An 18,680-nucleotide genomic window follows, 5' to 3' on the forward strand; every position below is an offset into this window, starting at 1 on the left:
AATCCCTGCAAAGACACATGCCAAAGACGTTTGCCCCATTTCAAAGAGTATAAATAGACTATATACAGTTGCCAAAACATGGCATCTACGAGTTTGTACTTGTCTGTGTAGACCTCTTCTCAGGATGGCCAGAGGCCTACCCTGTCAGTTCAGCCACAGCCCGAATTACAGCAAAGAAATTGGCCTGTGAGCTGGTGCCTCAGTTTGGACTCCCTGAAGTCATAGAGTCAGACCGAGGTACTCATTTCACTGGACAAGTTTTTCAGAACACCTGTGCCCTGTTAGGCATGCAGTCAGCCTTACACACACCTTACCACCCACAGTCATCAGGGAAAGTGGAAAGGTTAAATGGCACTCTAAAGCTCAAACTAGCCAAGGCAGTGGAGGAGACTGGTAGACCATGGACAGAATGTCTCCCCATAGCTCTTTACTCTGTAAGGACCACCCCGCAGGGAAAGCACAGGCTCTCACCATTTGAAATACTCTTTGGTAGTGCACCCAGATTAGGATGCTACTTCCCGCAGGAGTTACACCTGCAATGTGATAGCCTAACATCTTATGTTGTTTCCCTGCAGAACAGACTAACTGAAACCCACCAAAGGGTCTACTCTTCTCTACCTGATCCTGATGCCATTCCAGGAACCCACTCTCTAAAGCCTGGTGACCGGGTCTACCTAAAGAAGCACGTGAGAAAGACCCTTGAGCGACGATTCGATGGGCCTTTGACTGTCCAGCTGACCACTCCAACCTCCGTCAAACTTGAGGGGAGATCGACATGGGTCCATGCCAGCCACTGCAAGAAGGCCTAATACTGCTGATAAGTATTTCTATGTGTACTCCCTTTTTGGGGCCTTCTACACCACGGCAGAATTCATTTGAGACCCATCATGAAGTGTTAGCTGAAAAACTTGAGATCACAGACTGCTGAATATGTACACACACACTTGTGACAGCCTCTTCCATGCCATACTTAGCCATACCAGTCCCAATAAACAAAGTGTTTCAATGGGGAGGCTGTTACAACAGACTATCAGTGTTCCAAGTGTTACTCTGTTTACTAGTTGCTTATGTAGTGTTCAAGTTGCTAATGGCTTTGTTTTCCCGCTGCTTGAAGCAATGTAGATACAATGATTATTCAGCACCCGTAAGAAATCACTAATATGCCTTTTTTCTCTTCTCTACTCTTTCCTCTAGAAATCACCTTGGCGTATCATGATGAGACTCCTATCGAGAGGCATGCAGGCAGTCCTGGGTGACGGATGTGAGACGACACTCCCTGAGCACACCCGCGGCTCAGAAAGTATCTGGAGACTAGCCTGCTTTCTCTATAGTCCAAAGCTTCTCGATGGCCCCCTGTCCATCAATCACGCCAATAGGGGGGATTGTGAGGAAAGAGTTAACCTTTTTCACTGACTTAGAAAATAATAGAAATTCATTCTCCCTGACAAGACCGAACCAGACTTATTTGCGTAATAAACTGTGAGACCAACTTCAAGGACGCAGAATGTTTTGACTTAGAGACGACTGAAAAACATCTTGTTATTGGAGTATAAGTCATTATATTAATTTCTCTTGCTGGGAATATGTAATTCACGCCTTTAATGAATATGTATGTTGCATAGTTACGCCCTAATCAACTTTGTATAACTTTGTAATGTAAACAATACCAATACACTTTCTATTCGGAGCCGCACATCTCCAGTCTTATGTGTATAACGGCGTTCGCTTGTTTTCATTGAGACGGAGTAGCAGAGGGGGGGTCACCGGTACCTTCTCTGCATTCGGACATCGCTGGCAACAGCTGTGACCGTTAGGTCAACCTAACACTGTTATGATCGCTGCTTAGCTGTCAAACACAGCAGCCGAAGCAGCGATCATAACCGCGAGAGCAGGGAGCCGCGCACACTGCTTAGCGCTGGCTCCTTGCTCTCCTAGCTACAGTACACATCGGGTTAATTAACCCGATGTGTACTGCAGCTACATGTGCAGAGAGCAGGGAGCCGCGCACACTGCTTAGCGCTGCTCCTTGCTCTCCTAGCTACAGTACACATCAGGTTAATTAACCCGATGTGTACTGCAGCTACATGTGCAGAGAGCTGGAGCCGGCAGCACAGGCAGCGTGAGAGCTGCGGAGGCTGGTAACTAAGGTAAATATCGGGTAACCACCTTGGTTACCCGATGTTTACCCTGGTTACAGCTTACCACAGCTGCCAGATGCCGGCTCCTGCTCCCTGCTCGCTTCATTTCGTCGCTCTCTCGCTGTCACACACAGCGATCTGTGTGTCACAGCGGGAGAGCGGCTTTGAAGAAAACGAACCAGGGCTGTGTGTAACGAGCAGCGATCTCGCAGCAGGGGCCAGATCACTGCTCAGTGTCACACACAGCGAGATCGCTAATGAGGTCACGGTTGCGTCACCAAAACCGTGACTCAGCAGCGATTACGGTAGTGATCTCGCTATGTGTGAAGCACCCCTTAAGGATACACAAGATTTTTTAACCATGTACACTTTGTCTGATTAAACAATATGTTATAGTATAACATAATGTATGTGCTGAAAAAATAGGCATTTTTATATTTGCAATACACTGCCATATTGTGGTTTGCTGGTATACACATCCACCTACCGATAGAGATATCCAACCGAACTCCTGATTATTCATCCCCATGAGGAACGGGACCCGGTTACTTTCCTTGTTAGCCAACATCGTCATCGCTGGTTTTGGTAGAAAAACGCCATCCACAGAGGCAGGAAGAAACAGCATGCCCTGCAGAGACAGGCAGCACATGAGACAGAATATTGTGATTGATCAGTGGGTAAGTGCACCCAGATGAGAGACAGATAAATTATACATTACACTATAGCATCGATGCCCTCGTACATTGCCTGTCACAGATAGCACACAGAGAACACATGTGTGCCAAAATCACGGCACACAGAGGGCCATACGCGCCTTCAACACGTCCATGAAAGACGTGTGTTTTTCACCAACGTGTGAAAGAGGCCTTAAATACTGAGAAAAATTGCATAAACTTGTAAAGAACATAAATTTTGTTTTCGTCGCCATTTTCCAAGTACATAACTTCTTCATTAATGGAGCGCTGTACGGACTTTTTTTTCCCCCCACAGTGATCTGCACGGTTATTGGCACATAGTTTGGTCCTTACAATCTTTTAATCACTTTTTATTGCATATTTTTAAAGGAGCTGCAGCAATAAAAATCCACAATTTGTCTTCTTTATTGTGTTTATCTTACCGGTTAAATACTTTGATATTTCGACATCTTGGACTTTAGCAGATGAGGCAACACCGATTATTATATTTATCTCTTTACTTTATAACCAAGAAAATGGGTGAAGGGGGGATATGAATTTCATGCTTTTTTGTTTGTTTTTCATAATATGTTTTCTAAACTGTTTATATTTTACTGTACACTTTATTTTTTACTTCCTTCGAGGGTTTTGTACCTTTGAATGCCTGATTGATTTATCTATATACTGCAATGATTCAGTATTACAGTACAGTGACAATTTTGGCCTCTTATGTAGCCCAGCTTGTGTGGGGGATTTACAGGAGAAATAGGATGGTGGTTAGGGGTGGGGGGGGTCTTCAGACGACATCATGCTGTTAAAGAAATCCATGAACACCCGGGATCATTTCATACGAATGGGGTCAATACGTGGGAACGTGGGACTTATATGCCTCTGTCAGAGAGAAACCGCTGCACTGCTCTGATCTGTGCTGTCAGATGAAGGTGCCGGCTGTACAGCACAACTGGCATCTGTCTGCTCCTCAGCCCGCTCTATACACTCCCACAGCAGCCGAGACTAACAATATACATCACTGAATGTCTACACCAATAATGATCCTGGCAGATAAATAGCTATGAAATAAAAAGGTAACAACAGAAGGAAAGAAGGGAATTTTGTTTACTTACCGTAAATTCCTTTTCTTCTAGCTCCTATTGGGAGACCCAGACAATTGGGTGTATAGCTTCTGCCTCCGGAGGCCACACAAAGTATTACACTTTAAAAAGTGTAACCCCTCCCCTCTGCCTATACACCCTCCCGTGCATCACGGGCTCCTCAGTTTTGGTGCAAAAGCAGGAAGGAGGAAACTTATAAATTGGTCTCAGGTAAATTCAATCCGAAGGATGTTCGGAGAACTGAAGACCATGAACCAAAAGAACAATTCAACATGAACAACATGTGTACACAAAAGAACAACCAGCCCGAAGGGAACAGGGGCGGGTGCTGGGTCTCCCAATAGGAGCTAGAAGAAAAGGAATTTACGGTAAGTAAACAAAATTCCCTTCTTCTTTGTCGCTCCATTGGGAGACCCAGACAACTGGGACGTCCAAAAGCAGTCCCTGGGTGGGTAAAAGAATACCTCGATAAAAAGAGCCGAAAACGGCCCCCTCTTACAGGTGGGCAACCGCCGCCTGAAGGACTCGCCTACCTAGACTGGTGCCTGCCGAAGCATAGGTATGCACCTGATAGTGTTTCGTGAAAGTGTGCAGACTAGACCAGGTAGCTGCCTGACACACCTGCTGAGCCGTAGCCCGGTGCCGCAATGCCCAGGACGCACCCACGGCTCTGGTAGAATGGGCTTTCAGCCCTGAAGGAATCGGAAGCCCAGAAGAACGGTAGGCTTCAAGAATCGGTTCCTTGATCCACCGAGCCAAGGTTGACTTGGAAGCCTGCGAACCCTTACGCTGGCCAGCGACAAGGACAAAGAGCGCATCTGAACGGCGCAGGGGTGCCGTGCGAGACACGTAGAACCGGAGTGCCCTCACTAGATCTAATGAGTGCAAATCCTTTTCATATTTGTGAATTGGATTAGGGCAAAATGAAGGCAAGGAGATATCCTGATTGAGATGAAAAGGGGATACCACCTTAGGGAGAAATTCCGGGACAGGACGCAGAACCACCTTATCCTGGTGAAAAACCAGGAAGGGGGCTTTGCATGACAGCGCTGCAAGCTCCGACACTCTTCGGAGTGATGTAACTGCCACTAGAAATGCCACCTTCTGCGAAAGACGTGATAAAGAAACATCCCGCAGCGGCTCGAAAGGTGGTTTTTGAAGAGCCGTTAGCACCCTGTTAAGGTCCCAGGGTTCCAGCGGACGCTTGTATGGTGGGACTATGTGGCAAACTCCCTGCAGGAACGTGCGGACCTGCGGAAGCCTGGCCAGGCGCTTTTGAAAAAATACGGAGAGCGCCGATACTTGTCCCTTGAGAGAGCCGAGTGACAAACCCTTGTCCATTCCGGATTGAAGGAATGAAAGAAAAGTGGGTAAGGCAAACGGCCAGGGAGAAAAACCATTATCAGAGCACCAGGATAAGAAGATCCGCCAAGATCTGTAATAGATCTTGGCGGACGTTGGTTTCCTGGCCTGTCTCATAGTGGCAATGATATCCTGAGATAATCCTGAAGACGCTAGGAGCCAGGACTCAATGGCCACACAGTCAGGTTGAGGGCCACAGAATTCAGATAGGGCGGCACGGTGGCTCAGTGGTTAGCACTGCAGCCTTGCAGCGCTGGGGTCCTGGGTTCAAATCCCACCAAGGACACCATCTGCAAGGAGTTTGTATGTTCTCCCCGTGTTTGCGTGGGTTTCCTCCGGGTACTCCGGTTTCCTCCCACACTCCAAAGACATACAGATAGGGACTCTAGATTGTGAGCCCCAATGGGGACAGTGTTGCAAATGTATGTAAAGCGCTGTGGAATTAATAGCGCTATATAAATGAATAAAATTATTATTAATTATTATTAATTATGGAAAAACGGCCCTTGTGACAGCAAGTCTGGGCGGTCTGGAAGCGCCCACGGTTGACCCACCGTGAGATGCCACAGATCCGGGTACCACGATCGCCTCGGCCAATCTGGAGCGACGAGAATGGCGCGACGACAGTCGGACCTGATCTTGCGTAACACTCTGGGCAGCATCGCCAGAGGAGGAAACACATAAGGCAGTCGAAACTGCGACCAATCCTGAACTAATGCGTCCGCCGCCAGAGCTCTGTGATCCTGAGACCGTGCCATGAAGGCCGGGACTTTGTTGTTGTGTCGTGACGCCATGAGATCGACGTCCGGCGTTCCCCAGCGGCGACAGATCTCTCGAAACACGTCTGGGTGAAGAGACCATTCCCCCGCGTCCATGCCCTGACGACTGAGAAAATCTGCTTCCCAGTTTTCTACGCCCGGGATGTACACTGCGGAGATCGTGGAGGCTGTGGCTTCCACCCACTGCAGAATCCGCCTGACTTCCTGGAAGGCCTGACGACTGCGCGTGCCTCCCTGATGGTTGATGTATGCGACGGCCGTGGCGTTGTCCGACTGTATACGGATCTGTCTGCCCTCCAGCCACCGATGGAAGGCCAATAAGGCTAGATACACCGCCCTTATCTCCAGAACATTGATCTGAAGGGAGGACTCTACCGGAGTCCAGGTTCCCTGAGCCCTGTGGTAGCGGAAAACCGCTCCCCACCCTGACAGGCTCGCGTCCGTGGTGACCACAGCCCAGGTTGGGGGTAGGAAGGATCTTCCTTGCGATAGAGAATTGGGACGGAGCCACCACTGAAGAGACTTCTTGGTTGCAAGGGACAGAGAGACGTTCCTGTCGAGGGAAGTCGACCTCCTGTCCCATTTGCGGAGAATGTCCCATTGGAGTGGCCGCAGATGGAATTGCGCGAACGGCACTGCCTCCATCGCTGCCACCATCTTCCCCAGGAAGTGCATGAGGCGCCTCAAGGGGTATGACTGACCCCGAAGAAGAGATTGTATCCCTGCCTGCAGGGACAGCTGTTTGTCCAGCGGTAGCTTGACTACCGCTGACTGTGTATGAAACTCCATCCCGAGGTAAGTCAGTGATTGGGTCGGTGTCAACTGGGATTTTGGGAAGTTGATTATCCACCCGAACTGCTGGAGAGTCGCCAGAGCGACTGTAAGGCTGTGTTGACACGCCGCCCGGGAAGGTGCCCTGACTAGGAGATCGTCTAAGTAGGGAATCACCGAGTGGCCCTGAGAGTGTAGGACCGCCACTACGGATGCCATGACTTTGGTGAACACCCGTGGGGCTGTCGCCAGGCCGAAAGGCAATGCCACGAACTGAAGGTGTTCGTCCCCGATGGCGAAACGCAAGAAGCGTTGATGTTCGGGTGCGATCGGCACATGGAGATAAGCATCCTTGATGTCGATCGATGCTAGGAAGTCTCCTTGTGACATCGAGGCGATGACCGAGCGGAGAGATTCCATCCGAAACCGTCTGGTGCTCACATGTCTGTTGAGCAATTTGAGGTCCAGAACGGGACGGAATGATCCGTCCTTCTTTGGCACCACGAACAAGTTGGAGTAAAAGCCGCGACCATGTTCCTGAGGGGGAACCGGGATCACAACTCCCTCTGTTTTCAGAGTGGCCACTGCCTGAAAAAGTGCGTCGGCCCGAGCGGGGGGTGGAGAGGTTCTGAAGAAAAGAGTCTGAGGACGAGAGCTGAACTCTATCCTGTAACCGTGAGACAGAATGTCTCTCACCCATCGGTCTTGAACTTGTGGCCACCAGGCGTCGCAAAAGCGGGAGAGCCTGCCACCGACCGAGGATGCGGTTCGGGGAGGCCGAGAGTCATGAGGAGGCCGCCTTGGAGGCAGTGCCTCCGGCGGCCTTTTGGGGGCGTGACTTAGACCGCCACGCATAGGAGTTCCTCTGGCCTTTCTCCGGCCTGTTGGACGAAGAGGACTGGGGCTTGGCGGAGGGACAAAAGGACCGAAACCTCGATTGAATTTTCCGTTGCTGAGGTCTCTTAGGTTTGGACTGGGGTAAGGAGGAGTCCTTTCCCTTGGATTCCTTAATAATCTCATCCAATCGTTCGCCAAACAATCGGTCGCCAGAAAACGGCAAACCGGTTAAGAACCTCTTGGAGGCCGAGTCTGCCTTCCATTCGCGCAGCCACATGGCCCTGCGGACTGCCACAGAATTAGCGGATGCCACCGCTGTACGGCTAGCAGAGTCTAGGACTGCGTTCATGGCGTAGGAAGAAAAAGCTGTCGCTTGAGAAGTCAGAGACGCAACCTGCGGAGCAGAATTACGTGTGACTGCATTAATCTCAGCCAGACAAGCTGAGATAGCTTGTAGTGCCCACACGGCTGCAAAGGCCAGGGCAAAAGACGCGCCCGTGGCTTCAAAAATGGATTTCACCAGGAGCTCTATCTGCCGGTCAGTGGCATCCTTCAGCGATGAGCCATCTGCCACCGATACTACAGATCTAGCCGCCAATCTAGAGACTGGAGGATCCACCTTGGGACACTGAGCCCAACCCTTAACTACGTCAGAGGGGAAGGGGTAACGTGTGTCAGTAAGGCGCTTAGTAAAGCGCTTGTCCGGAACCGCTCTGGGCTTCTGGACAGCATCTCTGAAGTTAGAGTGATCGAAAAAAGCACTCAGTGTACGTTTGGGGAACCGAAACTGGTGTTTCTCCTGCTGAGAAGCCGACTCCTCTACAGGTGGAGGCGGGGGAGACAGATCTAACACCTGGTTAATGGACGAGATAAGATCATTAACTAAAGGCCCCGTCACACTAAGCAACATCGCTAGCAGCATCGCTGGTAACGAACAACTTTTGTGACGTTGCTAGCGATGTTGCTGTGTGTGACATCCAGCAACAACCTGGCCCCTGCTGTGAGGTCGTTGGTTGTTGCTGAATGTCCTGGGCCATTTTTTAGTTGTTGCTGTCCTGCTGTGAAGCACAGATCGCTGTGTGTGACAGCGAGACAGCAACAACTAATGTGCAGTGAGCAGGGAGCCAGCTTCTGCTGAGGCTGGTAACTAATGTAAACATCGGGTAACCAAGAAGCCCTGTCCTTGGTTACCCGATATTTACCTTTGATACCAGACTCCTCCGCTCTCACTGCCTGTGCTGCCGGCTCCTGCTCTGTGCACATGTAGCTGCAGCACACATCAGGTAATTAACCCGATGTGTGCTGTAACTAGGAGAGCAAGGAGCCAGCACTAAGCAGTGTGCGCTGCTCCCTGCTCTGTGCACATTTAGCTGCAGCACACATCAGGCAATTAACCTGATGTGTGCTGTAAGTAGGAGAGCAAGGAGCCAGCGCTCAGTGTGCGCTGCTCCCTGCTCTGTGCACATTTAGCTGCAGCACACATCAGGCAATTAACCTGATGTGTGCTGTAAGTAGGAGAGCAAGGAGCCAGCGCTCAGTGTGCGCTGCTCCCTGCTCTGTGCACATTTAGCTGCAGCACACATCGGGTTAATTAACCTGATGTGTGCTGTAACTAGGAGACTGGGGGCTGGTCACTGGTTGCTGGTGAGCTCACCAGCAACTCGTGTAGCCACGCTCCAGCGATCCCTGCCAGGTCAGGTTGCTGGTGGGATCGCTGGAGCGTCGCAGTGTGACAGCTCACCAGCAACCTCCTAGCAACTTACCAGCGATCCCTATCGTTGTTGGGATCGCTGGTAAGTTGCTTAGTGTGACTGGACCTTAAGGCGTCCCCTTCAGGTGTATCAAGATTGAGAGCAACGTCAGGTTCAGAGCCCTGAGCTGCGACGTCCGCCTCGTCCTCCAGAGAGTCCTCTTGCTGGGAACCCGAACAGCGTGAAGAAGTCAGGGAAGATTCCCAGCGAGCCCGCTTAGTCGGTCTGGGACTGAGATCTGGGCAGGAATCCTCCGCGTGGGACCTAGGGCCCAACCTGGGAGCGCTCTGCGACGCGGACCGAGAGGGGCCTGGAGGCGACGAGCTAACGGGGACCGGGGCCTGTGTAAGGACCGGTCTGGACTGCAAAGCTTCTAGCAGCTTGGCAGACAATTTGTCCATAGACTGAGCCATGGATTGCGAAAGTGACTCAGAGTTTCTCAGCAAACGCAGCAAACTCTGTCCCTGCCGCATGGACAGGGGGAGCAGGGGGGTCTACATGAGCCGAGGGGCCCACTAGTGACCGAGGCTCCGGCTGAGCAAGCGAAACAGGGGTTGAGCATTGCTCACAGTGAGGGTAGGTGAAACCCGCAGGCAACATAGCCGCACAAGAGGTACAGGTCGCAAAAGAAGGGAATTTTGTTTACTTACCGTAAATTCCTTTTCTTCTAGCTCCAATTGGGAGACCCAGACAATTGGGTGTATAGCTTCTGCCTCCGGAGGCCACACAAAGTATTACACTTAAAAGTGTAAAGCCCCTCCCCTTCTGCCTATACACCCCCCCGTGCATCACGGGCTCCTCAGTTTTGGTGCAAAAGCAGGAAGGAGGAAACTTATAAATTGGTCTAAAGTAAATTCAATCCGAAGGATGTTCGGAGAACTGAAAACCATTCAACATGAACAACATGTGTACACAAAAGAACAACAGCCCGAAGGGAACAGGGGCGGGTGCTGGGTCTCCCAATTGGAGCTAGAAGAAAAGGAATTTACGGTAAGTAAACAAAATTCCCTTCTTCTTTGTCGCTCCATTGGGAGACCCAGACAATTGGGACGTCCAAAAGCAGTCCCTGGGTGGGTAAAATAATACCTCGGTAATAGAGCCGTAAAACGGCCCCTTCCTACAGGTGGGCAACCGCCGCCTGAAGGACTCGCCTACCTAGGCTGGCATCTGCCGAAGCATAGGTATGCACCTGATAGTGTTTCGTGAAAGTGTGCAGACTCGACCAGGTAGCCGCCTGACACACCTGCTGAGCCGTAGCCTGGTGCCGCAAAGCCCAGGACGCACCCACGGCTCTGGTAGAATGGGCCTTCAGCCCTGAGGGAACCGGAAGCCCCGAAGAACGGTAGGCTTCAAGAATTGGTTCCTTGATCCACCGAGCCAAGGTTGACTTGGAAGCCTGCGACCCTTTACGCTGGCCAGCGACAAGGACAAAGAGCGCATCCGAGCGGCGCAGGGGCGCCGTAGGAGAAATGTATAGTCTGAGTGCTCTCACCAGATCTAACAAGTGCAAATCCTTTTCACATTGGTGAACTGGATGAGGACAAAAAGAAGGTAAGGAGATATCCTGATTGAGATGAAAAGGGGATACCACCTTAGGAAGAAATTCCGGAACCGGACGCAGAACCACCTTGTCCTGGTGAAACACCAGGAAGGGGGCTTTGCATGACAGTGCTGCTAACTCAGACACTCTCCGAAGTGATGTGACTGCCACTAGGAAGACCACTTTCTGCGAAAGGCGTGAAAGAGAAATATCCCTCATTGGCTCGAAAGGTGGTTTCTGAAGAGCCGTTAGCACCCTGTTCAGATCCCAGGGTTCTAGCGGACGCTTGTAAGGAGGGACTATGTGGCAAACCCCCTGCAGGAACGTGCGTACCTGTGGAAGCCTGGCTAGGCGCTTTTGAAAAAACACAGAGAGCGCCGAGACTTGTCCCTTAAGGGAGCCGAGAGACAAACCCTTTTCCATTCCGGATTGAAGGAATGACAGAAAAGTGGGCAAGGCAAATGGCCAGGGAGTAAAACCCTGATCAGAGCACCAGGATAAGAAGATCCTCCACGTCCTGTGGTAGATCTTGGCGGACGTTGGTTTCCTGGCCTGTCTCATAGTGGCAATGACCTCTTGAGATAACCCTGAAGACGCTAGGATCCAGGACTCAATGGCCACACAGTCAGGCTGAGGGCCGCAGAATTCAGATGGAAAAATGGCCCTTGAGACAGCAAGTCTGGTCGGTCTGGTAGTGCCCACGGTTGGCCCACCGTGAGATGCCACAGATCCGGGTACCACGACCTCCTCGGCCAGTCTGGAGCGACGAGGATGGCGCGGCGGCAGTCGGACCTGATCTTGCGTAACACTCTGGGCAGCAGTGCCAGAGGAGGAAACACATAAGGCAGTTGAAACTGCGACCAATCCTGAACTAATGCGTCTACCGCCAGAGCTCTGTGATCTTGAGACCGTGCCATGAATGCCGGGACTTTGTTGTTGTGCCGGGACGCCATTAGGTCGACGTCCGGCTTCCCCCAGCGGCAACAGATCTCTTGAAACACGTCCGGGTGAAGAGACCATTCCCCTGCGTCCATGCCCTGGCGACTGAGAAAGTCTGCTTCCCAGTTTTCTACGCCCGGGATGTGAACTGCGGAGATGGTGGAGGCTGTGGCTTCCACCCACAGCAGAATCCGTCGGACTTCCTGGAAGGCTTGCCGACTGCGTGTGCCGCCTTGGTGGTTGATGTATGCCACCGCCGTGGCGTTGTCCGACTGAATTCGGATCTGCCTGCCTTCCAGCCACGGCTGGAACGCCTTTAGGGCAAGATACACTGCCCTTATCTCCAGAACATTGATCTGAAGGGAGGACTCTGGCTGAGTCCAGGTACCCTGAGCTCTGTGGTGGAGAAAGACCGCTCCCCACCCTGACAGACTCGCGTCCGTCGTGACCACCGCCCAGGATGGGGGTAGGAAGGATTTCCCCTTCGACAACGAAGTGGGAAGAAGCCACCACTGAAGGGAGGCCTTGGCTGCCCGAGAAAGGGAGACGTTCCTGTCGAGGGACGTCGACTTCCTGTCCCATTTGCGGAGAATGTCCCATTGAAGTGGACGCAGATGAAACTGCGCAAAAGGAACCGCCTCCATTGCTGCCACCATCTTCCCTAGGAAGTGCATGAGGCGCCTCAAGGGGTGTGACTGGCCTTGAAGGAGAGATTGCACCCCTGTCTGTAGTGAACGCTGTTTGTCCAGCGGAAGCTTCACTATCGCTGAGAGAGTATGAAACTCCATGCCGAGATATGTCAGTGATTGGGCCGGTGTCAGTTTTGACTTTGGGAAATTGATGATCCACCCGAATCTCTGGAGAGTCTCCAGAGCAATATTGAGGCTGTGTTGGCATGCCACCTGAGAGGGGGCCTTGACAAGCAGATCGTCTAAGTAAGGGATCACCGAGTGTCCCTGAGAGTGTAGGACTGCTACCACTGTTGCCATGACCTTGGTGAAGACCCGTGCGGCTGTCGCCAGGCCGAAAGGCAGTGCCACGAACTGAAGGTGTTCGTCCCCGATGGCGAAACGCAGGAAGCGCTGATGCTCTGGTGCAATCGGCACGTGGAGATAAGCATCCTTGATATCGATTGATGCTAGGAAGTCTCCTTGGGACATTGAGGCGATGACGGAGCGGAGAGATTCCATCCGGAACCGCCTGGTTTTCACGTGTTTGTTGAGCAGTTTTAGGTCCAGAACGGGACGGAAAGATCCGTCCTTTTTTGGCACCACAAACAAGTTGGAGTAAAAACCGTGACCCCGCTGCTGAAGTGGAACAGGGATCACCACTCCTTCTGCCTTCAGAGTGCTCACCGCCTGAAGAAGAGCATCGGCTCGCTCGGGGGGAGGAGAAGTTCTGAAGAAACGAGTCAAAGGACGAGAGCTGAACTCTATCCTGTAACCGTGAGACAAAATGTCTCGCACCCATCGGTCTTGGACATGTGGCAACCAGGCGTCGCAAAAGCAGGAGAGCCTGCCACCGACCGAGGATGCGGTTTGAGGAGGCCGAAAGTCATGAGGAGGCCGCTTTGGGAGCGGTTCCTCCGGCGTTCTTCTTAGGACGTGCCTTAGACCGCCATGAATCGGAGTTCCTCTGACCCTTCTGTGGCCTGTTGGACGAGGAGAATTGAGACCTGCCCGCGGGCCGAAAGGACCGAAACCTCGATTGTACCTTCCGTTGTTGAGGTCTGTTTGGTTTGGGCTGGGGTAAGGATGAGTCCTTTCCCTTGGATTGTTTAATGATTTCATCCAATCGCTCGCCAAACAGGCGGTCGCCAGAAAATGGCAAACCGGTTAAGAACTTTTTGGAAGCAGAGTCTGCCTTCCATTCACGTAGCCACATGGCCCTGCGGACTGCCACCGAATTGGCGGATGCTACCGCCGTACGGCTCGCAGAGTCCAGGACAGCATTCATGGCGTAGGACGCAAACGCCGACGCCTGAGATGTTAAGGACACAACCTGCGGAGTAGAGGCACGTGTGACTGCATTAATCTCAGACTGACAAGCTGAGATAGCTTGGAGTGCCCATACGGCTGCGAATGCCGGAGCAAAGGACGCGCCGATAGCTTCATAGATGGATTTCAACAGGAGCTCTATCTGCCTGTCAGTGGCATCCTTGAGTGATGCACCATCTTCCACTGCAACTATGGATCTAGCCGCCAGTCTAGAGACTGGAGTATCCACCTTGGCACACTGAGCCCAACCCTTGACTACGTCAGGGGGGAAGGGATAACGTGTGTCCTTAAGGCGCTTAGAAAAGCGCTTATCTGGAAAAGCTCGGTGTTTCTGGACTGCATCTCTGAAGTCGGAGTGATCCAGAAACGCACTCATTGTACGTTTGGGAAACCTAAAATGGAATTTCTCCTGCTGAGAAGCTGACTCCTCAATCGGAGGAGCTGGGGGAGAAAGATCCAACACCTGATTGATGGACGCTATAAGGTCATTTACTATGGCGTCCCCTTCAGGTGTATCAAGATTGAGAGCGGCGTCAGGATCAGAGTCCTGATCTGCTACCTCCGCTTCATCCTCTAGAGAGTCCTCCTGCTGAGACCCTGAGCAGTGTGATGAAGTCGAGGGAAGCTCCCAGCGGGCCCGCTTAGGCGGTCTGGGACTGCGGTCCGTGTCGGAGACCTCACCGTGGGACCTATGAGTCACCCCAGGAGCACTTTGCTGCTCCAACCGAGGGGGGCCTGGGGTCAATGATTCAACAGTGCCCGGGGCCTGTGTTACCGGTCTGGACTGCAAGGCTTCTAGTATCTTAGCAGACCATTTATCCATACTCTCAGACAGTTTTTCAGCAAATACTGCAAACTCCGTCCCTGTCACCTGGACAGTGGCAGCAGGTGGTTCCACCTGGGCCACCAGTGGCAGAGGCTCCGGCTGAGTGAGTGTCACCGGGGCCGAGCATTGCACACAATGAGGGTAGGTGGAACCTGCCGGTAGCATAGCCGCACATGAGGTACAGGTTGCAAAGTAAGCCTGTGCTTTGGCACCCTTGCTTTTTGCGGACGACATGCTGTAGTCTCCTCTGAGTACAATCAGGGAGGGTATATAGTCAAAAACAAGCAGTGCAGCCGTACAGAGTAAATGTATAGAATATAAGCATATATATATATACACACTTCGGCACCCAGGGGGGCCAGCACCTAGTAACAGGTGCGGCTTACCGACCGCTCTCAGCGGTTGTGTGACCACCAGATTCCCTGCCTGGGCCTCCCAGAGCTGTGTTGTCTCTCCTCTCCAGCGTCAGAAGTGCTGACAGGAATGGCTGCCAGCGTTCTGTGGGGAGGAGGGGGCCGTGGGCGTGCCTTAGAAAGTGCGGGAATCTGGTGCCCCACGGTGCTCAGTGAGGGGGGAGGAGGATACAAAGTATGCTCCAGCCCTCAGCGCTGACGTCCAGTGCAGCGTCCCGCCCTTCCCCTGACTGGCAGGCCCGGGGGCGGGAATATGCGGTACTAGGCCGCAAAACCCGGGGAGTAAAGTTATAAACGCGGCCGGCAAACAAGCGCGGTCAGCGCGGTAGTCCCGGTGCACTAACACACCCAGCAGCTGCTGCAGCATGCATAACACAGGCGCTCTATGAGCCGTCCCCAAGGGGACACAGAGTACCTCATAGTAGCAGGGCCTTGTCCCTGGCGATACCCAGCTCCTGTCCAGCAGATTCCCCCAGGGGCTGTGGAGGGAACACGGTCCCAGTGCCTGGAGACCGGTTAGGATCCCACTTCGCCCAGAGCCCCTAAGGGATGGGGAAGGAAAACAGCATGTGGCTCCTGCCTATGTACCCGCAATGGGTACCTCAACCTTCACAGCACCGCCGACCAGAGTGGGGTGAGAAGGGAGCATGCCGGGGGCCCTGTTAGGGCCCTCTTTTCTTCCATCCGATATTGTCAGCAGCTGCTGCTGACTAAATTGTGGAGCTATGCGCGCATGTGTGCCTCCTTCGCACAAAGCATAAAAACTGAGGAGCCCGTGATGCACGGGGGGGTGTATAGGCAGAAGGGGAGGGGTTTACACTTTTAAGTGTAATACTTTGTGTGGCCTCCGGAGGCAGAAGCTATACACCCAATTGTCTGGGTCTCCCAATGGAGCGACAAAGAAAAACCCTGTGCCTTAGCACCTTTGCTCCTTGTGGACGACATGCTGTTGTCTCCTAGGAGAGTGATCACTGAGGGTATATGGGAAGGGGTATACAGCCCGACCGAACAGAAATATGTATATAATACATATCTATTCCACCCTGGGGGGGGACCAGCACCGGGTGACCGGTGTGGCTTACCGACCGCTAAAAAGCGAGTGTGTGTCCTCCAGATTCCCTGCCTTAGGTCTCCCAGAGCTGCAGAGCTCTTCTCTGATAATCCTCCACCGGCAGAATGCCAAAAACATGGCTGCCGGAGCTCTCAGGGGAGGAGTGGAGCCGTGGGCGGTGCTAGAAAAGTGCGGGAATCTGGGGTCCCCACAGTGATCAGTGAGGGGGGAGGAAACATACAGGATGCTCCGGCCCTCACAGCCGACGTCAGGCCGGCCGTCCCGCCCTTACCCCTGACAGGCAGGCCCGGGGGCGGGATTTTTACTACTAGGCCGCGATGAAGCCGGGGACTAAATTTAAGACCGCGGCCGACAAGCAGGCTCGGTCGGCACGGAAGTCCGCCGGTCTTCAGGAATCAGCAGCTGCTGCAGCGTCCGGGAATAAGGCGCTCCATGCACAGTCCCCATACTTATACAGTACCTTATAGTTGCAGGGCCCGATCCCTGAGGAAGAATAGACTCCTGTCCAGCAGATTCCCACAGAGGCTGCGGAGGGAGCCCGGGTCCCAGTGAATGGATGACCGGTCAGGATCCCACTTCTCCCAGAGCCACTAAGGGATGGTGAAGGAAAATGGCATGAGGCTCCGGCCTTTGTACCCGCAATGGGTACCTAAACCTTAACAGCACCGCCGACTTTAGTGGGGTGAGAAGGGAACATGCCGGGGACCCCGTGGGGGTCCTCTTTTCTTCCAGCCGATATAACTAATCTGAGAATGCATGAGTGGATGTGTGCCTCCTTCCACACAAAGCATAAAACTGAGGAGCCCGTGATGCACGGGAGGGTGTATAGGCAGAGGGGAGGGGTTACACTTTTTAAAGTGTAATACTTTGTGTGGCCTCCGGAGGCAGAAGCTATACACCCAATTGTCTGGGTCTCCCAATGGAGCGACAAAGAAAACTTTAATAAACAAAAACAATAAATGGATAATGAATAGAAATAGAGCGATTGGATATAAAATTTTGTCCTAATGGTCCCCCGGGCGGAGGTACTGTTGTAGTGTGCACGACACCTACCATTTTTTTGGTAATAGAGTACATTTCTTCCTCTGATTTCTTCATCAGACAGTCGGCTATGGAGGCCGGATCACAGCCCGATAACGCCGATATTTTCTGCACAGAAAGAATGGATTTATATCAAATACAGACAATTCAGGGCGAGTTTATTTCATTGTCCCCCCCCATTTAAAAGGGGTAGTAAGGGAAGATCACAGAAAATCTTCCATTGCTGCTGCCATATTTAATTTTATACATGTATATAAAATTGGGGGGATGGTGTTCTTTGGGTCCTAGGCGGCATTTCTCTTCCTCCAACCACATCGAGTTGAGTTAAGACCAAAGAGCTGAATTTGTGTCACGTCTGACCACATCATCTTCTCCCAATCCCTCTCAGAATCATCCAGGTGTTCACTAGCAAACTTCAGACAGGCCGGCTGCACATGGGCCCTCTTCAGACGACCAGGCTGCACATGGGCCCTCTTCAGACAGGCCGGCTGCACATGGGCCCTCTTCAGACGCGCCGGCTGCACATGGGCCCTCTTCAGACAGGCCGGCTGCACATGGGCCTTCTTCAGACGGGCCGGCTGCACATGGGCCCTCTTCAGACGGCCAGGCTGCACATGGGCCCTCTTCAGCAGTGAGACTTTGCGGGCACTGCAAAGGATTTTAAGCCATTATGGCGTAATGTGTTACCAATGGTTTTCTTGATGTCAGTGGTCCCAGCTGCCTTGAGATTATTAACAAGTTCCCCCGTGCAGTTTTAGGCTGATCTCTCACCTTCCTCACGATCCTGGAGACCCCACGAGGTGAGATTTTGCATGGAGCCCCAGATCGACGTCGATTGATACTCATTCTGTATTTCTTCCATTTTGATGGATGATGGATCTGCTGTTTGCTGCTCCTCCTACCCTCTAGAAGGGCAGGAACAGTAGCAGAATTTTTTTATCTCCCCGGAGTCCCCCCTTTAATTTATCTTGTTTTTCTGTTTCTCAGTTTGGCTAAAACAGTAGAAATGTAAGGGTCAGAGGCCACGATTACAAAGGTTGTAACATTTATTCGGTCGCACATCCCTCCCCCAACCTCTATTAATATGTAACTGCTCAGACATGGGTGTAATGTCTATCTGGGTGGGAGGTTATAATTACATTTTGGAAGGGGCGGAGGTCTTCTGACGTAGTGACCACCAGGCTTTTCATGGCCGCAGTCCCGCTCTCTGCGATGGCGCGGTGGAACAGACCTTTGGATAAAGGAGACACCACCTAGTAGAGGAGACAGTCCGGATTATAGTGGTTTTTATCCCATGGATTAGACACATTTATTGTTCTTCTTTATATATTTTTTTACACAGTTTTTTGACATTGATGTGTAATTTACCAATTAGTATCATGGAAAAGAAAATAGTAAACAAAGTGAACTGCTCTGATTTAATAGATT

The 18,680-nt window shown here is 52.0% G+C and overlaps 1 pseudogene; it reads right to left on the reverse strand.

Annotated features, from left to right (window-relative positions):
- The window catches only part of LOC142254863 (fatty acyl-CoA hydrolase precursor, medium chain-like), a 52,845-nt pseudogene that overhangs the window by 14,966 nt on the left and 19,199 nt on the right, over positions 1 to 18,680 (reverse strand).

This window comes from Anomaloglossus baeobatrachus, chromosome 10, assembly GCF_048569485.1.
Source record: "Anomaloglossus baeobatrachus isolate aAnoBae1 chromosome 10, aAnoBae1.hap1, whole genome shotgun sequence".
In the NCBI taxonomy this organism is placed as follows: Eukaryota; Metazoa; Chordata; class Amphibia; order Anura; family Aromobatidae; genus Anomaloglossus; species Anomaloglossus baeobatrachus.